This window comes from Bombina bombina, chromosome 7, assembly GCF_027579735.1.
Source record: "Bombina bombina isolate aBomBom1 chromosome 7, aBomBom1.pri, whole genome shotgun sequence".
NCBI lineage: Eukaryota > Metazoa > Chordata > Amphibia > Anura > Bombinatoridae > Bombina > Bombina bombina.
In genome coordinates this window covers 446,886,955-446,912,050 of record NC_069505.1, presented here as the reverse complement: position 1 = coordinate 446,912,050, position 25,096 = coordinate 446,886,955, and the positions used below count along the sequence as shown (strand labels likewise).

General features: G+C 39.7%; 1 long non-coding RNA gene across 1 annotated transcript; it reads left to right on the top strand.

Annotated features, from left to right (window-relative positions):
• The first annotated feature begins 449 nt into the window (after positions 1-449).
• LOC128635979 (uncharacterized) lies at positions 450-23,460 on the top strand. The gene is made up of 3 exons (XR_008398638.1): positions 450-529; positions 22,658-22,732; positions 23,393-23,460. It is a non-coding gene; the product is annotated as an uncharacterized LOC128635979 (long non-coding RNA).
• Positions 23,461-25,096: the final 1,636 nt, after the last annotated feature.

The following is a 25,096-nucleotide window of genomic DNA, read 5'->3' as shown; positions in this document are numbered from 1 at the left end:
TGCACAAAGGGACTTTCACTGTGTATAAATAAAAGTTTAGGTTATCCGATTTCACGTTACGTAACATATGTTAACTTAAATAACGTGCTACTTTCTCCAGGCCTGCGGGGTATTTTTAAATACCTTACAGGTTAATAATTATGCAACACTTTTTTTTATTTTAATGGAAAAGAGTCATCAGTGCCTCAGCTGCAATCGCAAACACAACTTTAGTCTATCATAGCGAGCCACGATTGATTCACAGCCAGAGAAAGGTGACTTTTGCATATGTTAGTGGTGCCTGGTTGGAAGCTACCAAGTACAAATAATAAAGTGTGAGTGATATCTGCAGCAAGTGTTAGTGCCGTGGGTGGGCGGTGCACCTTGCCTCCCCATGTACAAGTGTAGTTCACTGTGCAGTCAGTGAAGTTCCGCCACTGCAGTGATCCTGCAGCAGAGAGAGAGAGAGGCAGGACATGATCGCGTGCGTCCGCTCCACTGCCACCAGTTACCCTGAGTCCGTCACACACTGTTGATGCCCAGAAGCAAGGTAATGCACGGTCTCATCTCCAAAGTAACACTGCTCCAATAATTTTGTAAAGTTGTCACCCAAATGTTAGTTTGTGATTAAACCAAACGGCATAACAGTTATGTTGTTAATCTGGCTATACTGTATACAGCACTATTTTACTTGGTATTGGGGTTCCAACTTGGTATATATATATATATATATATATATATATATATACACAATATATATATATATATATATAACATATATACATAACATATATATATATTATATATATATTATATATATAATATATATGATATATATATATATATATATTAATATATATAATATAAAAATTGATTTCATAATAAATTTGATGCTGTGGGAAGCCACACCCCCAAACCACACCCCAAACCACACCCTGAGCCACACACCCTCTACGCCCACTTAAAACGTGTCCAGGAATTTTCTGGGCAAAAGGTGGCAACTCTAGTTTTGCACCCAGGCTGGTCTGGGATTAACCGCATGAGTTGCAGGGAGCTGTACAGCTGTCTATGAGTGCTGATGAGTACCCAGGGCTGTGAGATTTGTAGTGGCATAGGATGTGTACCCAGTACGTTTTGAAAGTGCAGTCCATTTCCATATTTTGTATGTGTCTAGGTAAATTACAAACGGCCTGTGTCACTCTTGTTTGTAGCTCAGTCTGTTTGTTTGAAGACTGCATTGTGTGGCTGTATGTTAGGGACCCAGGGTGGAAGAGACTCTCCTGTGGTCCTGGGCTAACACCATTTGGTTGTAACACTACCATTTTGCTTTTAATATAGCTGTGTGCCTGCAAGAGAGTGACAGACTATTTTCTCATTATATTGCAGCCCCCAAAATCTATTTTTCAGATCATACTTGTCAAGCCCTGTCTTATATCTAAACATAAGTACTCACTTTAGTCAGTCTTTAGAGCATTTTATTTATTTTTTGCCCCCACCCCAGAAACAAATTCCCATGTTTACATATGTAGGTCAGCCCATCCGGATGCACGGCTTGTGAGAGTCGATTTCAGGTGGGTCTGACAATGCTAAGTTTTAAGATCAGGGACAAAAAAGCAAGCAATATACAGAGGTGCAAGATGGAAAAAACATACAATATTCTGTACAAATGAACTAAGAACTGATACTCTCCTTTAGATCAGACCGCAGCCTTCTTGCGGTCTCTCCTTTGTGACTGTGTATAGGTAGATAGTAGTGGTAGATGGCGCCAGTCTATTGAATGATTTTCTCTAATAAGTGAAGAGAAAACAGGCTTGAAGCATATATGGAAGCCAATTAATATGGGTGCAGTATACTCACTCCATAAGATGAATCTGTACAGCTGAAAGGAAACGTAACATCAGATGGCAAGAGTCCACAATCTTTCAACAAAGGATAAAAAGATTTTATTTGAGCAAATAAAATCTTTTTATCCTTTGTTGAAAGATTGTCAAGATCTTGTTTTGCTGTGCCGAGCTGGAATCTCCTTATTTATAGATCCAATTTTGGATAAACCTGAAAATTCAGTATTCGACATTAGGAACCTGTGGACTCTTGCCATCTGATGTTACGTTTCCTTTCAGCTGTACAGATTCATCTTATGGAGTGAGTATACTGCACCCATATTAATTGGCTTCCATATATGCTTCAAGCCTGTTTTCTCTTCACTTATTGGGGACAAAATAGGAACCTGTTAATAAACCAGTTTCTTAGAACAAGTGAGACTGGATGGTATCTCCTAACAACAGAGTAAGTGAGACTGAAGTACAAAAGATGGTACCTCTCTGAGCAGAACTTCAAATGATGTATACAGTCTATGTCCTTTTCATAGGGTCATAAAACCGCATTTTCCAGCATCAAAGGAAGCTTTTTCACAATTGGTCAGAGTGAGTAAGGGTGTTGCCCCAGCAGTCAGTTTCTGTGCAGTGCTGTTAGAGTGGCTGGTGTATTTGAAGGTGAATGGTTGTAAAAAGGGCACAATTCATAGGCTTTATCTTTTTTCAGCAAGTTTCAGGCTTCTCGGACCGTACAAGCTCCTTTCTAGTCAGACAGGTAGTTAAAGGGACACTGAACCCAAATTTTTTCTTTCGTGATTCAGACAGAGCATGAAATTTTAAGCAACTTTCTTATTTACTCCTATTATCAAATTTTCTTCATTCTCTTGGTATCTTTATTTGAAATGCAAGATGCCGGCCCATTTTTGGTGAACAACCTGGGTTGTTCTTGCTGATTAGTGGATAAATTCATCAACCAATAAAAAAGTGCTGTCCAGAGTTCTGAACAACCAAAAAAGCTTAGATGCATTCTTTTTCAAATAAAGATAGCAAGAGAACGAAGAAAAATCGACAATAGGTGTAAATTATAAAGTTGCTTAAAATTGCATGCTCTATCTGAATCACGAAAGAAAAAATTTGGGTTCAGTGTCCCTTTAAGGGTTAGGGAAGAATTGAGGTGCGTACGGTTGATAGCAGGGAGCTGATTACAGCTCAGAGGTTCAGTATGTTTTGTGCAGTTTTTTTCCCTTGCATTCTTTGGTGCTTTGAGAGTGAGCTGGTGGTGCAGTCCAGGGTGTCTGTTGGAACTGGTGTGCAAGTTCAGCACATGAGGTTTGATGCGGGTGCATTGTTGTTGTATATTCCCACCTCAATAACAGATCAGGAAAGCAAAGGTGTTTGGTTGTTCATGAAGGCGCAGGCGTGTCAGGATTGTTATCCAGTCCTTTTGCTTTTTTAGGTAAGTGGCAGCCTAGTTCATCGCATTTTTTGGAAAAGGCGATGTCACAAATTTATCGAAGTTTCAGTTCAGGAGAGTTTTAAGCTGGACAGGGCAGAAGGCTGGGCTTAACCCTGACCTTATTGCCCCTCATTCTTTCCGCATTTATGTGGCTACTAGTGCAGCAGCTGCGGGATGCTGGTTCAAGGGTTTAGGTAGGTGGAGATCAAAGAGGTACCTTTTGTATTAGACCTTTGCACAATTCTAGTCTAGCATCTAATGCTTAGGGGCAGCTTCTGTGGTTTGTTTTGCTATTATTCAGTTGTTGTTTCTATTTTAGGTTTAAGAAATCCTCCTCTTAGATCATGGATCATTGGACATTCATATGTCCATCTGGCGGCTATTCATGCATTGGCGCATCCAAAAAGCCAGCAGCTGGGACTTTGGCCAGATGCGGTCTCCATTAGGTGAAATGCTGATGTCGCGAATAGTTCGCCGGCGAATAGTTCTCGGCGAACATAGCATGTTCGCTTTCTCCTCGGCGAGCCAACATATGCGATGTTCGATCCGCCCCCTATTCGTCATCACTGAGTAAACTTTGACCCTGTACCTCACAGTCAGAATACACATTACAGCCAATCAGCAGCAGACCCTACCTCCCAGACCCTCCCACCTCCTGGACAGCATCCATTTTAGATTCATTTGGAAGCTGCATTCTTAGTGAGAGGAGGGACAGTGTAGCTGCTGCTGATTTAATAGGGAAATCGATAGCTAGGCTAGTGTATTCAGTGTCCACTACAGTCCTGAAGGACTCATCTGATCTCTGCTGTAAGGACAGCACCCCAAAAAGCCCTTTTTAGGGCTAGAACATCAGTCTGCTTTTTTTTTTTTTTTTCCTGTGTAATCTAATTGCAGTTGCCTGCCTGCCAGCGTGTGTGTCAGGCTCACAGCGTATACTGTGCCCACTTGCCCAGTGCCACCACTCATATCTGGTGTAACAGTAGTGTACATTTAAAAAAAAAAAAAAAATTTTGACTGTGAAATAATAGCAGACAGCTGCCAGTACCCAAGATGGCCGCCAATAAGGCAGATGGTGAGGGTTAGAGAGCTGTTTTGGGGGGGGATCAGGGAGGTTGGGGGCTAAGGGGGGATGCTACACCACAGCATATGTAAATATGCTAAAAAAAATTAAAAACCTTTTATTTTAGTACTGGCAGACTTTCTGCCAGTACTTAAGATGGCAGGGACAATTGTGGGGTGGGGGAGGGAAGGGAGCTGTTTGGGAGGGATCAGGGGGTCTGATGTGTCAGCTGGGAGGCTGATCTCTACACTAAAGCTAAAATTAACCCTGCAAGCTCCCTACAAACTACCTAATTAACCCCTTCACTGCTAGCCATAATACACGTGTGATGCGCAGCAGTATTTTGCGGCCTTCTAATTACCAGAAAGCAACGCCAAAGTCATATATGTCTGCTATTTCTGAACAAAGGGGATCCCAGAGAAGCATTTACAACCATTTGTGCCATAATTGCACAAGCTGTTTGTAAATAATTTCAGTGAGAAACCTAAAATTGTGAAAAAATTTAATTTTTTTAAAAATTTGATCGTATTTGGCAGTGAAATGGTGGCATTAAATATACCAAAATGGGCCTAGATCAATACTTTGGGTTGTCTACTACACTACACTTAAGCTAAAATTAACTCTACAAGCTGCCTACATGCTCCCTAATTAACCCCTTCACTGCTGGGCATAAAACACGTGTGGTGTGCAGTGGCATTTAGCAGCCTTCTAATTACCAAAAAGCAACGCCAAAGCCATATAAGTCTGCTATTTCTGAACAAAGGGGATCACAGAGAAGCATTTACAACTATTTATGCCATAATTGCATAAGTTGTTTGTAAATAATTTCTGTGAGAAACCTAACGTTTGTGAAAAAGTGAACATTTTTTTTTTATTTGATCGCATTTGGCGGTGAAATGGTGGCATGAAATATACCAAAATGGGCCAAGATCAATACTTTGGGTTGTCTACTACACTACACTTAAGCTAAAATTAACTCTACAAGCTCCCTACATGCTCCCTAAGTAACCCCTTCACTGCTGGGCATAAAACACGTGTGGTGCGCAGTGGCATTTAGCAGCCTTCTAATTACCAAAGAGCAACGCCAAAGCCATATAAGTCTGCTATTTCTGAACAAAGGGGATCCCAGAGAAGCATTTACAACCATTTATGCCATAATTGCATAAGTTGTTTGTAAATAATTTCTGTGAGAAACCTAAAGTTTGTGAAAAAGTGAACAATTTTTTTTTATTTGATCGCATTTGGCGGTGAAATGGTGGCATGAAATATACCAAAATGGGCCTAGATCAATACTTTGGGTTGTCTACTACACTGCACTTAAGCTAAAATTAACTCTACAAGCTCCCTACATGCTCCCTAAGTAACCCCTTCACTGCTGGGCATAAAACACGTGTGGTGCGCAGTGGCATTTAGCAGGCTTCTAATTACCAAAGAGCAACGCCAAAGCCATATAAGTCTGCTATTTCTGAACAAAGGGGATCCCAGAGAAGCATTTACAACCATTTATGCCATAATTGCATAAGTTGTTTGTAAATAATTTCTGTGAGAAACCTAAAGTTTGTGAAAAAGTGAACAATTTTTTTTTATTTGATCGCATTTGGCGGTGAAATGGTGGCATGAAATATACCAAAATGGGCCTAGATCAATACTTTGGGTTGTCTACTACACTACACTTAAAGGGACATAATACTCATATGCTAAATCACTTGAAACTGATGCAGTATAACTGTAAAAAGCTGACAGGAAAATATCACCTGAGCATCTCTATGTAAAAAAGGAAGATATTTTACCTCACAATCTCCTCAGCTCAGCAGAGTAAGTTCTGTGTAAAAAGTTATACTTCACCTGCTCCCAGCTGCAGGTAAAAAAAAATAAAAAAATGAAGAAATGAACAGCAGCCAATCAGCATCAGCAGTGCTGAGGTCATGAACTCTTACTGTGATCTCATGAGATTTGACTTAACTCTCATGAGATTTCATAGTAAGCTTCCTTTACCTGATTGGTGAAATAATATGAGAGTTCACGAGGGTCATCCTTTCAGCTGTCCCAGGACAGACACACTAAAATGGTGCTTAGAAATCCTTTACAATGGGAGGTGGCTACTGAGGAACTTTTGAGGTAAAATATCCTTCTTTTTTACATAGAGATGTTCAGGAGATATTTTCTAGTCAGCTTTTTACAGCTATGCTGCATCACTTTCAAGTGTTTAAACATTTGGTTATTATGGCCCTTTAAGCTAAAATTAACTCTACAAGCTCCCTACATGCTCCCTAATTAACCCCTTCACTGCTGGGCATAAAACACGTGTGGTGCGCAGTGGCATTTAGGAGCCTTCTAATTACCAAAAAGCAACGCCAAAGCCATATAAGTCTGCTATTTCTGAACAAAGGGGATCCCAGAGAAGCATTTACAACCATTTATGCCATAATTGCATAAGTTGTTTGTAAATAATTTCTGTGAGAAACCTAAAGTTTGTGAAAAAAGTTAACAATTTTTTTTTATTTGATCGCATTTGGCGGTGAAATGGTGGCATGAAATATACCAAAATGGGCCTAGATCAATACTTTGGGTTATCTACTACACTACACTTAAGCTAAAATTAACTCTACAAGCTGCCTACATGCTCCCTAATTAACCCCTTCACTGATGGGCATAAAACACGTGTGGTGCGCAGTGGCATTTAGCAGCCTTCTAATTACCAAAAAGCAACGCCAAAGCCATATAAGTCTGCTATAATGGCATGTCTGGCACACAGTGTTGGGGCAAGGGTCCATCTGACCACTGATACCTGGTCTGCAAAGCATGGTCAGGGCAGGTATGTCACCTACACTGCGCACTGTGAAGCGGGCGTAACCCTTACACTACCTGATCGATACAACATCATACCTGATGTTTTAAAGCACGTTATTCCAAACAATTTAGGAATGTTAGGTGATTTATGCCCTTTATGGATTAAAACCAGACTCTGCATCAACTATGTAATTTTCCATGGGAGTTTTGCCATGGATCCCCCTCCGGCATGCCACAGTCCATGTGTTAGTGCCCTTGAAACAACTTTTCCATCACTATTGTGGCCAGAAAGAGTCCCTGTGGGTTTTAAAATTCGCCTGCCTATTGAAGTCTATGGCGGTTCGCCCGGTTCGCCCGTTCGAAAACTTTTGTGGAAGTTTGCGCCCGCCGTTCGCGAACCCAATTTTTTAGGTTTGCAACATCACTGCTCTGGAGATTTGCTGGGAAGTTGAGGCATTCCAGAGATGGGGCAGGCCCTCCCTTATTCTCTTGCATTTGGGGGCAATGATGTGGGGTCAGTTGTGGTGCTTGGGTTGGTGTCAATCATACAGTCTAATGTGCGATAGGTGAAAGCTTGTTTTGCTGGTGTCCGGGTTGCGTAGTCAAATATTGCATTGGAGGAATGTGAAGGACCATAGATCGACCTATAAAATCAGGGGGAAAAAAACAGGGATGCTGGAAGAGTGATTGTGGAAGGATGGCTTTGTGATCAGGCATGATAATATTTTCGGAGATCGCTAAAGCTTATATAGGGCAGATGGTGTGCATTTATCGGATGAGGGATTGGATTTGTTTTTAAGCAATTTGTAAGCAGCCTTTGTCTGTTACGTCCTCTACAGCCTGTTGTGGTGGTGGCAAGATTTTCATTGTTTGATAAGTAAATGTATCTCCTGTGGCAAGATCAGGGCCACATAATTTTTGTGGTTTTCAAATGGGTGTGGTTGAGCTAATGGGAGAGGCAAGATGTTGCAGCTTGTAGCGCCTCTCCCTACGGGCCTGCTGACTTGTAAACCTCTAGCTGATTATGCCAGCCAATCTGAAAGGCAAAGCTCTGCAGGGGCTTTGCAGTCATTCGGACTGGGCCATTGACCTCTAGATGTTTGTTGCAATTTATTGAATTATATTTAGGACCTCAGTGTTTAAACTTAAAAGTTTAGCAACATTTTATTGCCTGATTTTAAATTTCCAAACAGTTGTCTGTGTGTTTATTTTTAGTTAAGGGGGGAATGTAAAGTAATGGTGGTTTAGCCCTTAAACAATCAAGGCCACCGAACCAGAAGAATTCAATCTCAACCTCTAAATAGGTGAACTTCCTGGACGCTGCCATAAAATTGACCTCACATATGTAATATTTACACAGCAAAACAAGCCATATAACTGACTCGCCACTGGGCCTTGTTACTGGACCAGCTATGAGTGCACATAGCACCACTCAGTCACAATACCTTAATATATCAAATAATTAGCTAAAGAACACAATTGCAAACACATCTTCTGTCAATAACACATTATCTAGCCTCTCCTCTACCTGCCTTATCAATACAGGATAGATATTAGATTCCTAATAGCGGGGAAATTAATGGATATACTCACTAAATTCCCAAAAGTTAGACCCAGGTGTCACGGATACCAGGCTGCCAAGGCTACCTCCTCCCCTTATTGTGGTTTATTGTGTCCCCCACCAGCTTCCCTTGTATTGTTACCCTGATTGCACATTGTAACGGAAAGAGCTGATCTCTGCAGCTTGGCCCCTTAATGCCTTGCCGGGCTTATAGAACTACTCGCCGGCTGGGCTTGCTAGCGGTCCCCGTTGAACTTTACCCTAGGTCAATCCAGAGGCCCTTTGCCCCAGAGTTCCGCTCTTTTGGGGATTTACTAGGACTTTGGTGGACAGGGGTTGGGGTGAGTGCTGAGGGGGAGCTCGCTCGCTGTCTGGTGGGGCGGGAATGGCAGGATCAGATAAGTCTCTTATCAAGATGAGGACAGATTCGGCAAGGTAGTACTGGCGCTTGGAAGCCTAAGGGTTAATGAGTATTGTTTTTGTAATAATTAATAAATCATAAATATTCTCAATATAAATAAGGACCTTTAGATAGTTATATCAAGGAAAAAATGATTTCATAAAGTGATTATGAGTATTGATTAGATCAATATAAAGTACATTAATATATTCTCAGAGGACCCTTTTTAGGTTCGGTAAAGGAGACAATAAATATAAGTTGTACTGAGATAATTCAATATAGCTATAAGCTCATGTGTATTAATCAGTTGTGTGGATCGGTATAACACTTATATGTTAAATTCTTAGATGACTAAAGCTCCCTATCACTTGAGACTAGCTCGATATAAGCAGGTTACAAAAGTGTAGGAAAAAAGGGTTAATCTCAAACGTATACCAATCTATATAACAGACTGTAAGTGATTGATAAATAACATTTATTATACAAAAAATCTACACAAACACTTATAAAATATACATATACAGTTTTTTATAAAATGGAAATGGGGTAAAACTAAAATTGGACGTCCAATAGTTCAAAAAATAGAGTACTAAAATTCAGATTAGAAATCACATATAAATAACCTGCTGAGATGCAGTGTAGGCATAGAGTACTTAGATAAGAAGTTTTTAAGCGGTACCTTAAAAGTTTTTAATGCCTCTCTCTACGTCTAGAGAGAGGATATTAATGTGCCACAGAATGGATCCGGTTCTCATTAAATTGTACTTGGAATATCACGCTGTCACTGTACTGGTACTTTGCGGATTCAAAGTCTCTGAAACTTTTCCTGCCCAGGTAGTCTTCCGGCGTCGAGGTGTTACTGCTTCGGTGATGCAGTCTGTATTCTAAAATCACGCCTTTGTTGTATTCCGGCGTTGCAGATCTGATCCACCTGTTGTATGTAGCAGAGGGCGGTTTTTATTGGTAAGCCCCTGTCTTCTTCTTGTGACGTAAGTCCTAACGTCAAGCTTTTTAGTTGTTGGCCCTTTTTGCCTGGTAGCGAGTTTTTATAGGCTGTGTCCAACTTTAGGATGGGCTGGTTTCCACCGGTTATATCCCTCTTTATGATCAATCCGGGTTGAGGGTCTGTAAATCCGTAAGGTGCACTGTATTATTTCACAGCTGCTCGTCAGTTGTTGGCATTGAGTAGAAAATTTAGCAATTCAGTTCGACATGTTTCGCCCCTCACTCGGGGCTTTTTCAAGAATGAATTGCTAGGCTAGTATGCTGCTTTAAATAGGGTGGAGATACATGTTCATAGGTTAATTGTTAAGGTGGGTGTTACCTTGTCCATTCAGGACTTAAGGTGGTATAATCCTTAGAAGTTAATTCTTTTAAGGTGGTATCCGTTTTTTTGTTAAAGGTATAATTCATAGTCCATCAATAAAACTTCATTAAAACTTCATTAAAGTGTCTTCTTATATATAAGTATTAGCTTCATGCCACTTAATTCGCTATGTTATTTTTCTGTACCGTAATATATCCTATAAATATAATCCTTCATTATGTTAGATGTTATTGGTTTGTAAATGTTAAGTATTCCTTAACATCACTTAATATCTTTAATGCAACTTATATTTACACTCTTATGTGAATATTTCACATAGTAATACAGCATGAAAGCATACTTATAATGTTTTAAAAAGTTAAACACATAGTCAAAACGGAAAGGTCCTTCATGTAAATCTAAAGTTTGTGTAAATGTTTATTTCCCTTTCGTAAAGTTAGGAAATATAGAAAGGAACTTATGATCATAATTAGTTTTATAATTGTTAAGCACATAGTAGAAACATAATTTGTTTAGGTATTTTTTGTTGTTGCAACTTCATATTCTTGTATATTTACTGTGGCCGATATAGAAGTATAATAGTTCCATATCAAATTTTTATGGAAATTCTAATTATTCATATAAAAGTAAATAAGGCGTATGTGAATATGAGAGTTAAAATAGGTGGTAATTGATTTTGTGGGATATGTATGTCTAGGCATCGGAAAGAGTATAATTGATGAGTATCCATATATTGAGATGACAAGTGAACTCAATCGTACATGAAAGGGGTTACATCTATTTTTGAGTTGAGACCCAAGGGGTGGAGTGTTTTCATCCTATAGATTAGTTGTGCTTCTTTCTTGAGTATTTTATTTTCGTAATTTCCTCCCTTCCAGTTAGGTTTTACTTTTAATATGCCCCAAAAAGTGAAGTCTTTCAATCGGTTATTATGTATTTCTCTAAAGTGTTGATATAGATGTGTTTCTTTGTTCCCTTTTTCAATCTGCCAAAGGTGCTCTCTTATTCTTTCCCTGGGTGTTCTTGTTGTTTCCCCTAGATATTGTTTATTGCAACTGCACTGTATAAGGTAAATTATTCCTTTGTTTGTACACCTTATAGTGTCTTTGATCTGAAATTGCTCATTCGTGCTGCTAGATGTATAGTCTTTAGTTTTCGAACTATAGTCGCAAGATTTACAGCAGTTGCAAGGGAAAAAAACATTCACTTTGTTACCCATTAGGTCTCTCTGTACGGTCTGTGTATTCTTATTTTTGCTAGTATGGTTTTGAGATTATCGGAGCGTCTGTAAATGAACTTTGGTTTAATGGGTAATTTGTCTCCTATGATGGGATCTTCCCTGACAATATGCCAGTGTTTCTTTATTATTTTTTCCACTACCTTATGTTGTCCAATTTAATTTGTGATAAATGGGACAATCAAGTCATTCTCTGTTGTGTTATGTGTGGTGACGGGGAATGGTTTCTCTTTATATTTTGTGAGGGTTGTTCTTTCTATAACTTTAGCTTCTTCTCTGTTTTTGTTGATGGTTCTTTCATCATAACCTCTTTCTGAAAACCTTTTGCTAAGTATTAGCGCTTGTTCCTCATAGTCCACTAGTCTTGAACAGTTTTTTCTGATTCTAAGAAACTGTGACTTTGGTATGTTATCCTTCCATTTTGTTAGGTGGCAACTTTTCGCGTGTATAAAATTATTTGAGTCCACTTTTTAAAAAAAGGTTTTTGTATTAACAGTACTGGAATCTATATTTATGTCTAAGTCTAAAAATGATATATTCGTTTTACTAAGTTCATAGGTAAATTTCAACCCTTTGCTATTATTGTTCATATCTTCAAAGAAATTAAGTAGGTCCCCTTCACTCCCTTTCCAGATGATCAAAATGTCATCTATATATCTCTTGTAGGATACCAGATGTTGGACCAAGCTACTCCCTCCTAGGAATTCTGTTTCCCAGTGGCCCATAAAGAGATTGGCGTAGCTTGGTGCAAATCTGGTGCCCATAGCTGTTCCTTTGATTTGAGCATACATTTTTCCATTAAAAGAGAATATATTATTATCCTAAATGAACCTTATACTATCAAGGATAAAATTCCTTTGATCTGTGTCTATCTCTTTGTCTTGTCTTAAAGGGACATTATACACTCATTTTTTCTTTGCATAAATGTTTTGTAGATAATCTATTTATATAGCCCATAAAGTTTTTTTTTTTAATTAATGTATAGTTTTGCTTATTTTTAAATAACATTGCTCTGATTTTCAGACTCCTAACCAAGCCCCAAAGTTTTATGTGAATACGCTTGACTACCTACTCCAGCTTGCTCCTGTTTGTGTAAAGGGTCTTTTCATATGCAAAAGAAGGGGGAGGGGGGGAGTGTCTTATTTGCCACTTGCAGTGGGCTTTCCAGCTACCTTTTCAACAGAGCCAAAGTGACAGCTTCTAAGTAAGTTTTTAAACAGTTTTATACTGGATTTTTATATCAGTATCTGTGCATATTATTCTTTATAGTAGTGTCTATTACATGCAGTTATATGAAAATGAGTGTATACTGTCCCTTTAAATAGCTTGATACTGCTTCCAACCCTAACATATGTTCAATCGTGGTGTATAAAGATGTGACATCACACGTGGCAAGTATGATGTCACCTTCAATTTTAATATTTTCGAGTATTTGAAGAACCTGTGTGGAGTCTCTTAGATACGATGGTAGTTTCTTAACGTATTTTTGTAGATACTTATCTATATACTGGGACAGATTTGATGAATGAGTTTATTCCTGATATGATTGGTCTACCAGGGGGTTTATTTAGGTCTTTATGTATTTTGGGGAGGAAATAAAAGATGGGTGTTTTTGGGTATTGTGGATTTAGATAGTTGTACTCTTTTCCATTAAGAATGCCCTGCGTGTGTGCTTTATCTAACATGTTTCGTAATAAGAGTATGTCTACCCTAGTTGGATCTCTGGCTAGTACTTTGTAAGTTGTGTCATCACTGAGGAGTCTATTGGCTTCAGACAGACAGGGGCCTAGTTATCAAGCCGTCAACCTCAAATACGCTGGAATTCCGCAGCGTATTTGTGGCGAGGCTGATTCGCCTTAGTTATCAAAGGCTACAGACCGGCAAAAGTAGAATTTTGTGACGTAAACTTCGATCCGCCGGACTCCGTCCGACACAGATCGATTCTTACGTCACTCCAGATGTTCCGCACACAAGTACGGCACAATCTCACTACTTTTGCTAGTTATCAAAAAACTAGCAGGTACGCTCGGCACTTTTACGGCCCAGCGTACCTGGTTTTCAAACCGCCAACCCGGAGGCGGCGGATCCCATAGGAATCAATGGGAGTCTGACCATAGCGAAAGTACAAGTTCGCTGCTGACAGACATCCCATTGATTCCTATGGGAAATGTCTACACCTAACACCCTAACATGTACCCCGAGTCTAAACACCACTAATCTGTCCCCCCTACACCGCCGCAACTAAATAAAGTTATTACCCCCTAAACCGCCGCTCCCGGAGCCCACCGACACTATAATAAATATGTTAACCCCTAAACCGCTGCTCCCGGAGCCCACCGCAAGCTACTCTATACATATTAGCCCCTAAACCGCCGCTCCCGGAGCCCACCGCCAACTACATTATACCTAGTAACCCCTATCCTGCCCCCCCTATACCACCACCCTCTATAAAAAATTTATTAACCCCTATCCTGCCAATCCCACACCTCGCCGCAACTAAATAAATAGTTTAACCCCTAAACCGCCGCTCCCGGACCCCCGCAACCTATATTAAATTTATTAACCCCTATCCTGCCCCCCTACACCGTCGCCACCTATAATAAATTTACTAACCCCTATCCTGCCCCCTTCTACACCGTCGCCACCTATAATAAATTTATTAACCCCTATCCTGCCCCCCACTACACCTCCGCCACTGTAATAAAATGATTAACCCCTAAACCTAAGTCTAACACTAACCCTAACACCCCCCTAACTTAAATATTAATTAAATAAATCTAAATAATATTTCTATTATGAACTAAGTTAATCATATTTAAAACTAAATACTTACCTATAAAATAAACCCTAATATAGCTACAATATAAATAATAATTATATTGTAGCTATCTTAGGATTTATTTTTATTTTACAGGTACCTTTCAATTTATTTTAACTAGGTACAATAGCTATTAAATAGTTATTAACTATTTAATAGCTTACCTAGCTAAAATAAAGAGAAATTTACCTGTAAAATAAAAACTAACCTAAGTTACAATTACACCTAACACTACACTATACTTTAATAAATTATTCCTATTTAAAACTAAATACTTACCTGTAAAATAAACCCTAATATAGCTACAATATAATTAATAATTACATTGTAGCTATCTTAGGATTTATATTTATTTTACAGGTAACTTTGTATTTATTTTAGCTAGTTAGAATAGTTATTAAATAGTTATTAACTATTTAATAACTAACTAGCTAAAAGAAATACAAAATTACCTGTAAAATAAATCCTAACCTATGTTACAATTAAACCTAACACTACACTATCATTAAATTAATTAAATAAACTACCTACAAATAACTACAATTAAATACAATTACATAAACTAACTAAAGTACAAAAAATAAAAAAAATAAGTTACAAACATTTAAAAAATATTACAACAATTTTAAGCTACTTACACCTAATCTAAGCCCCCTAATAAAATAACAAACCCCCCCAAAATAAAAAAAATGCCCTACCCTATTCTACATTAAAAAAATTCAAAGCTCTTTTACCTTACCAGCCCTTAAAAGGGCCTTTTGTGGGGGCATGCCCCAAAGAGTTCAGCTCTTTTGCCTGTAAAATAAAAATACAACCCCCCCAACATTAAAACCCACCACCCACATACCCCTAATCTAACCCCCCTTAAAATAACCTAACACTAATCCCCTGAAGATCATCCTACCTTGTCTTCACTCAGCCGAGCAGCGATGGAACCGAAGAGGACATCCGGACCGGCAGAAGTTATCCTCCAAGGGGCGCTGAAGAAATCTTCCATCCGATGAAGTGATCCTCCAAGCGGCGCTGAAGAAATCTTCCATCCGGGCGAGGTCATCTTCCAAGAGGCGCTGAAGAAGTCTTCTATCCGGGTGAGGTCATCTTCGAAGCCGGGTCTTGAATCTTCATCCCGCCGACGCGGAACATCCTTCTTTCCCGACGAACTACCGACGAATGAAGGCTCCTTTAAGGGACGTCATCCAAGATGGCGTCCCTTCAATTCCGATTGGCTGATAGGATTCTATCAGCCAATCGGAATTAAGGTAGGAAAATTCTGATTGGCTGATGGAATCAGCCAATCAGATTGAGCTCGCATTCTATTGGCTGATCGGAACAGCCAATAGAATGCGAGTCATTCTGATTGGCTGATTCCATCAGCCAATCAGAATTTTCCTACCTTAATTCCGATTGGCTGATAGAATCCTATCAGCCAATCGGAATTGAAGGGACGCCATCTTGGATGACATCCCTTAAAGGAGCCTTCATTTGTCGGTAGTTCGTCAGGAAAGAAGGATGTTCCGCGTCGGCGGGATGAAGATTCAAGACCCGGCTTAGAAGATGACCTTGCCCGGATAGAAGACTTCTTCAGCACCTCTTGGAAGATGACCTCGCCCGGATGGAAGATTTCTTCAGCGCCGCTTGGAGGATCACTTCATCAGATGGAAGATTTCTTCAGCGCCCCTTGGAGGATAACTTCTGCCGGTCCGGATGTCCTCTTCGGTTCCATCGCTGCTCGGCTGAGTGAAGACAAGGTAGGATGATCTTCAGGGGATTAGTGTTAGGTTATTTTAAGGGGGGTTTGGGTTAGATTAGGGGTATGTGGGTGGTGGGTTTTAATGTTGGGGGGGTTGTATTTTTATTTTACAGGCAAAAGAGCTGAACTCTTTGGGGCATGCCCCCACAAAAGGCCCTTTTAAGGGCTGGTAAGGTAAAAGAGCTTTGAATTTTTTTAATGTAGAATAGGGTAGGGCATTTTTTTATTTTGGGGGGGTTTGTTATTTTATTAGGGGGCTTAGATTAGGTGTAAGTAGCTTAAAATTGTTGTAATATTTTTTAAATGTATGTAACTTATTTTTTTTATTTTTTGTAACTTAGCTTTTTTTATTTTTTGTACTTTAGTTAGTTTATGTAATTGTATTTAATTGTAGTTATTTGTAGGTAGTTTATTTAATTAATTTAATGATAGTGTAGTGTTAGGTTTAATTGTAACTTAGGTTAGGATTTATTTTACAGGTAATTTTGTATTTCTTTTAGCTAGGTAGTTATTAAATAGTTAATAACTATTTAATAACTATTCTAACTAGCTAAAATAAATACAAAGTTACCTGTAAAATAAATATAAATCCTAAAATAGCTACAATTAGACATGTGCGATTCGGTTCGGTTTGATTCGGAAATTCGGAAAATTCGGAAAATTCGGCGATTCGGATCGAACTGAATTTCCGAATTCAAATGTTGCCGAATTTTCCGAATCGAACCGAATCGAATCAAATCGATTCGTAAATTCGGATGGCCATTGGGATTACACTACTATTATACAGTATGTTAGGTTAACACCTAATATACAGTATAATACTAGTCTAATCCCACCTAACACTTACCAAATTGCCGAATTTCCGAACCGAATCGAACCGAATTGAACCGAATCCTGGCAAATTTCTTCGAATCCGAATGAATCCGAAATGAATCCGAAACGAATCAATTCGAAATTTTCCGAATTCGAATTGATCCGAACCGAACTTCGAAAAATTCCGAATCGATCCGAACCGAACCAAATTTTTTCGCCATGCACATGTCTAGCTACAATGTAATTATTAATTATATTGTAGCTATATTAGGGTTTATTTTACAGGTAAGTATTTAGTTTTAAATAGGAATAATTTATTAAAGTATAGTGTAGTGTTAGGTGTAATTGTAACTTAGGTTAGTTTTTATTTTACAGGTAAATTTCTCTTTATTTTAGCTAGGTAAGCTATTAAATAGTTAATAACTATTTAATAGCTATTGTACCTAGTTAAAATAAATTGAAAGGTACCTGTAAAATAAAAATAAATCCTAAGATAGCTACAATATAATTATTATTTATATTGTAGCTATATTAGGGTTTATTTTATAGGTAAGTATTTAGTTTTAAATAGGATTAATTTACGGCTAGATTTAGAGTTTTGTCGGTAAGGACCCGCGTAGCTAACGCTGGCTTTTTTCTGGCCGCACCATAAAAATAACTCTGGTGTTGAGAGTCCACATAATGTCAGCGTTAGGCTCCAAAAAAGGAGCGTAGAGCATATTTAACGCAAATGCAACTCTCGATACCAGAGTTGCTTACGCGTGCACGATTCCCCCATAGGAAACAATGGGGCTGTTTGAGCTGAAAAAAAACCTAACACCTGCAAAAAAGCCGCGTTCAGCTCCTAACGCAGCCCCATTGTTTGCTATGGGGAAACACTTCCTACGTCTGCACCTAACACTCTAACATGTACCCCGAGTCTAAACACCCCTAACCTTACACTTATTAACCCCTAATCTGCCGCCCCCGCTATCGCTGACCCCTGCATATTATTATTAACCCCTATTCTGCTGCTCCGTAAACCGCCGCTACTTACATTATCCCTATTTACCCCTAATCTGCTGCCCTAACATCGCCGACCCCTATATTATATTTATTAACCCCTAATCTGCCCCCCACAACGTCGCCTCCACCTGCCTACACTTATTAACCCCTAATCCGATTGGCTGATCCAATCAGCCAATCGGATTGAACTTGATTCTGATTGGCTGATTCCATCAGCCAATCAGAATATTCCTACCTTAATTCCGATTGGCTGATAGAATCCTATCAGCCAATCGGAATTCGAGGGACGCCATCTTGGATGACGTCATTTAAAGGAACCGTCATTCGTCGTTCAGTCGTCGGCCAGGATGGATGTTCCGCGTCGGAGGTCTTCAGGATCCTGCCGCTCCGCTCCGGATGGATGACGATAGAAGATCCCGCTTGGATGAAGACTTCAATTGGATGGAAGACCTCTTCTGCCCCGCTTGGATGAAGACTTCTACCGGATGGAGGACCTCTTCTTGCTCCGCTTGGATCAAGACTTCCGACCCTCTTCTGGACCAATCGCTGAACCCGGTGAGGTGAAGACAAGGTAGGGAGATCTTCAGGGGCTTAGTGTTAGGTTTATTTAAGGGGGGTTTGGGTTAGATTAGGGGTATGTGGGTGGTGGGTTGTAATGTTGGGGGGAGGGTATTGTATGTTTTTTTTTACAGGCAAAAGAGCTGAACTTCTTGGGGCATGCCCCGCAAAGGGCCCTGTTCAGGGCTGGTAAGGTAAAAGAGCTTTGAACTTTAGTAATCTAGAATAGGGTAGGGCATTTTTTTATTTTGGGGGGCTTTGTTATTTTATTAGGGGGCTTAGAGTAGGTGTTATTAGTTTAAAATTGTTGTAATATTTTTCTTATGTTTGTAAATATTTTTTTATTTTTTGTAACTTAGTTCTTTTTTATTTTTTGTACTTTAGTTAGTTTATTTCATTGTAGTTATTTGTAGGTATTGTATTTAATTAATGTATTGATAGTGTAGTGTTAGGTTTAATTGTAGGTAATTGTAGGTTTTTTTTAAAATTAATTTATTGATAGTGTAGTGTTAGGTTTAATTGTAACTTAGGTTAGGATTTATTTTACAGGTAAATTTGTAATTATTTTAACTATTTTAGCTATTAAATAGTTCTTAACTATTTAATAGCTGCTGTACCTGGTTAAAATAAATACAAAGTTACCTGTAAAATAAATATTAATCCTAAAATAGCTATAATATAATTATAATTTATATTGTAGCTATATTAGGATTTATTTTACAGGTAAGTATTTAGCTTTAAATAGGAATAATTTATTTAATAAGAGTTTATTAATTTCGTTAGATTAAAATTATATTTAATTTAGGGGGGTGTTAGTGTTAGGGTTAGACTTAGCTTTAGGGGTTAATACATTTATTAGAATAGCGGTGAGCTCCAGTAGGCAGATTAGGGGTTAATAATTGAAGTTAGGTGTCGGCGATGTTAGGGAGGGCAGATTAGGGGTTAATACTATTTATTATAGGGTTAGTGAGGCGGATTAGGGGTTAATAACTTTATAATAATAGCGGTGCGGTCCGCTCGGCAGATTAGGGGTTAATAAGTGTAGGCAGGTGGAGGCGACGTTGAGGGGGGCAGATTAGGGGTTAATAAATATAATATAGGGGTCGGCGGTGTTAGGGGCAGCAGATTAGGGGTACATAGCTATAATGTAGGTGGCGGCGCTTTGCGGTCGGCAGATTAGGGGTTAATTATTGTAGGTAGCTGGCTGCAATGTTGTGGGGGGCAGGTTAGGGGTTAATAAATATAATATAGGGGTCGGCATTGTTAGGGGCAGCAGATTAGGGGTACATAAGTATAACGTAGGTGGCGGTCGGCAGATTAGGGGTTAAAAAAATTTAATCGAGTGGCGGCGATGTGGGGGGGCCTCGGTTTAGGGGTACATAGGTAGTTTATGGGTGTTAGTGTACTTTAGAGTACAATAGTTAAGAGCTTTATGAACCGGCGTTAGCCCAGAATGCTCTTAACTACTGACTTTTTTTCTGCGGCTGGAGTTTTGTCGCTAGATTTCTAACGCTCACTTCAGCCACGACTCTAAATACCGGAGTTAGAAAAATCCCATTGAAAAGATAGGATACGCAATTGACGTAAGGGGATCTGCGGTATGGAAAAGTCGCGGCTGAAAAGTGAGCGTTAGACCCTATTTTGAGTGACTCCAAATACCGGAGGTAGCCTAAAACCAGCGTTAGGAGCCTCTAACACTGGTTTTCACGGCTACCGCCAAACTCCAAATCTAGGCCTTAGTTCATAATAGAAATTTTATTTAGATTTATTTAATTAATATTTAAGTTAGGGGGGTGTTAGGGTTAGTGTTAGACTTAGGTTTAGGGGTTAATAATTTTATTACAGTGGCAGCGGTGTAGTGGGGGGCAGGATAGGGGTTAATACATTTATTATAGGTGGCGACGGTGTAGGGGGGGCAGGATAGGGGTTAATAAGTTTATTATAGGTGGCGACGGTGTAGGGGGGGCAGGATAGGGGTTACTAGGTATAATGTAGGTGGCAGCGGTGTCCGGGAGCGGCGGTTTAGGGGTTAATACATTTATAAGAGTTGCGGCGGTGTCTGGGAGCGGCGGTTTAGGGGTTAATACATTTATAGGACTTGCGGCAGGGTCTAGGAGCGGCGGTTTAGGGGTTAATACATTTATAAGACTTGCGGCGGGGTCTAGGAGCGGCGGTTTAGGGGTTAGTAACTTTATTTAGTTGCGGGGGCTCCGGGGGCGCCGGTATAGGGGGTAGAACAGTGTAGTTTAGTGTGAGTGCTTAGTGACAGGCTAGCAAGAAAGCTGTCAAACAGCCGAAGAGCAGCGAGATCGGATGTGTGATAACTCTCACAGTCCGCTGCTCATCGCCCCGTGGCTTTTTGACAGCTTTTTTTGATAACTGAGGCGTATTTTTTCAGGTCCGCGGTGGCGAAGGTAGGCGAGCTTAGGCGGGCGTATTGGGCCGGCGAAGGCAGGAAAGTTGACACGTTGATAACTACCCCCCACAGTATGATGTGTCCATTATCACTACCCCGCCCCCTTTGTCAGCCGGTTTTATGGTTATATCATCGTTTTCTCTAAGTTGTTTCAGGGCTCTATTCTCAGCCTTATTTAGATTAGTAAACACTCGTTTCTTATTATCAAATATCTCTAGATCTTTTAGGACCAGTTTTTCGAAGGTTTCAACGTTCTTTCCTTTATTATTTGTTGGATAGAATTTTGATTTATTCTTAAGGTGAGTGTGTATAAAGGTATCAGTAGTGGGCGGGTTTCTGTTAACTTCAATTGGGTTTTTGAGGAAATACCTTTTTAATGTTAGTTTCCTTATGAACTGCTGTATGTGTATATGGGTTTCAAATGTATTCAAATGGGAAGTTGGTGCAAAAGAAAGTCCTAGGCTTAGGACCTTTCTTTCTTCCTCTTTTAATGTGTGTTTACTAATGTTAAATATACCGTTAGTTTCTGTTACCATTCCTACCTCTTGTCCCTCCTTTCTCGTGTTTTTTTGGGGTTTTCTACCTCTTCCTCCCCTCTGTCCTCTAGTGTGCGCTTTCTTAGGTTCATAAGAGGCGCCAGATGTACTCTTTCCATGATTTCCCCCCTTTCTTTTTCTACTAAGGGGGCATCGCCTAAAAAATGGGAGCGCGTTGGCTGTTGGCTATTAGTCCCACTGTTACTTGGTTGTTCGCTTTGCGTGGGATATTGTGATCTATTGATGTTTTTAGTTAAGGGGGGAATGTAAAGTAATGGTGGTTTAGCCCTTAAACAATCAAGGCCACCGAACCAGAAGAATTCAATCTCAACCTCTAAATAGGTGAACTTCCTGGATGCTGCCATAAAATGTACCTCACATATGTAAAATTTACACAGCAAAACAAGCCATATAACTGACTCGCCACTGGCCCTTGTTACTGGACCAGCTATGAGTGCACATAGCACCACTCAGTCACAATACCTTAATATATCAAATAATTAGCTAAAGAACACAATTGCAAACACATCTTCTGTCAATAACACATTATCTAGCCTCTCCTCCACCTGCCTTATCAATACAGGATAGATATTAGATTCCTAATAGCGGGGAAATTAATGGATATACTCACTAAATTCCCAAAAGTTAGACCCAGGTGTCATGGATACCAGGCTGCCAAGGCTACCTCCTCCCCTTATTGTGGTTTATTGTGTCACCCACCAGCTTACCTTGTATTGTTACCCTGATTGCATATTGTCACGGAAAGAGCTGATCTCTGCAGCTTGGCCCCTTAATGCCTTGCCGGGCTTATAGAACTACTCGCCGGCTGGGCTTGCTAGCGGTCCCCATTGAACTTTACCCTAGGTCGATCCAGAGGCTCTTTGCCCCAGAGTTCCGCTCTTTTGGGGATTTTCTAGGACTTTGGTGGACAGGGGTTGGGGTGAGTGCTGAGGGGGAGCTCGCTCGCTGTCTGGTGGGGCGGGAATGGCAGGATCAGATAAGGCTCTTATCAAGATGAGAATGTGTATATAAGCTGTGCGGTTTTCCCAATAAAGTCTGTTCATGTTTCACTTTAATACTGGTCTTTTCTGGTTATTAGGGTGAGCTCTTGCTAAAATCACTTTCTCCGCTCTACAGCTACAGGTTCCAGTTGCAAGAAGGACCCTTTTGGCAGAGCTACCTAGTCGCGGTAGCCGGAGTCCGTCACACCAGGTAACCAACTAAGGGGCAGTACCTAATGCATTAGTAATTAGTATAAAAATGAAAGAAAAACGAAAAGCGCATTACTCTGGAACACTAAGGCCAATAAGCTTCGAAGTACAGTACTGTACAAAAGTCTTAGGCCACCATTAGATTTGTTGTTTTAGAAAAGTTTTAATGACCATCCATATTTATTTTTCAGACTCTTTATTAAGATACAAACAGAAAATACAGGAAATATGTACACAAAACATAAAAAACACAATTTTCAGAATGGCTTCTTCAGACAAAAGTTAGTATTTAGTGTGACCTCCTTTGGCACTAAGCACATCTTGAACTCTTTTGAGAAGACTGTCCTGAAGTTTTCTGAAGTAATCTTCTGGTATATTATACCAGGCTTCTTTCGATACTTCCCAGAGTTTTTCTTTAGATTTAGGTTTTCTTATTTCTCTCTCTGTCCAGGTGATACCATACTGCCTCTATAATATTCAGGTGTGGACTCTGTAGAGGTCAGTCCATGACTGTGTTTTATCAGCTGTTTCTCCAAATATGATTTCACTGCATTAGAAGTGTGCTTGGGATCGTTAACATGCCAAAAAATAAAACCATTCCCAATCAGGAGCTTTCCAAAAGGAATGGCATGATAAATTAACACCTATCTGTACTTTTCAGCATTTATGATCCCATCTATTTGGACAATATCGCCAACACCACTGGCAGAAATGCAGCCCCAAACCAGGACAGACCCTCCACCATGTTTCACTGAAGGCCGCAAGAACTCATTCTTCTACCTCTTCTCCTCACATATTGACGACGATTGGACCCAAAAATGTCAAACTTGGATTCGTCACTCCATAATACTCTTTTCCACTGATCTTCATTCCAATCTTTGTGTGCTCTAGCATATTTTTAGCCTTTTCACCCTGTTCCCTTCTGAAAAAGTGATTTCTTGGCTGCTACCCTTCCATAAAGACCATTCCTGATCAAGCTTATTCGGACTGTAGAATGGTCAACTTGTTATCCCGATGAAGCTGCCAGAGGCTGAACCAGGTCCTTGCTGGGCTTTTTCCTGTGTCTGAAGAAACTCTGAGAAACTTCTCATCAGATTTTAATAGTTTACTTGGCCTTCTAGTACTTTTTTTTGTCCTTGACCTCTCCTAATTCTTCAAATTGCTTTATAAAAGCTTCAATACCACATTGTATGCCAATTTCCCATAGAGAGTGGCCTTGCTGATGCAAAAGTATGATTTTATGTCTGTCAAATTCTGTGATCTTTGGCATTTTGAATGGAATGATGTGATTAAAAGTTGGTCTAATTAGCAGCTTCCAATTAATTAAACTGATTCCACAGGGGATATTTATCAAAGCGTCAACTATGTTGCATTCGCAGGCGTCAATATGCTGGCCAGACATTGCTGCCACAGATCTGAATACGATCCCCTTATTTATTAAAAAAACCTTCAAAAACACGCGTACCAAGTACGGGGTGATGAGCATGGGACTGTTGTTAACTAACAGTCACCGATGACGCTGTTATTCGGGTTTTTCCCAACTTTATTTATACCATTTTACTAAACTCATAACTAAAGTGCTACAAAGTACACTAAACACCCATAAACTACCTATTAACCCTTAAACCTCCACCCTCCCGCATCGCAAACACTATAATAAACCTATTAACCCCTAATCTTCCACTCCCGACATCGCCGCCACTAATAAAAATATTAACCCCTATCCCGCCGCTCCAACACCGCCGCCACTAAATAAACTTATTAACCCCTAAACCTCTGGCCTCCCACATCACCAGCACTAACTAAACCTATTAACCCCTAAGCCGACAGCCCCCAGCAACAAGATAAATTAAAATATTAACCCCTAACCCTAACACCCCTAACTTTAACATAAATAAAATATAGCTAAATTATATAGCTAAATTACAGTTACAATTATTAACTAACAGCTAGATTACGAGTTTTGTGTTATGAGTGAAAAAGCATTGTTATGGCTCATAACGCTGCTTTTTCCCTAACGCCGCTATTACAAGTCTTGTAGGTATAGGTGTACCGCACACCTTTTTGGCCGTCACGCAACGTCAGTACCGCACTTTTAAAAAAGTCCTTTTTCAATGGGACTCAAATAGCGCCGGTATTACGAGTTTGCCTGGGAGGCCAAAAAGTGAGCGGTACAGCCTATACTGACAAAATCCGTACCGCCATCTAAAATCAGTAGTTATGAGTTTTATGCTACAAAGCTGTACCATAAAAACTCATACACTAACACCCATAAACTACCTATTAACCCCTAAACTGAGGCCCTCCGGACATCGCCGCCACTAAAATAAAATATTAACCCCTATTTTGCCGTTCCCCGACATCG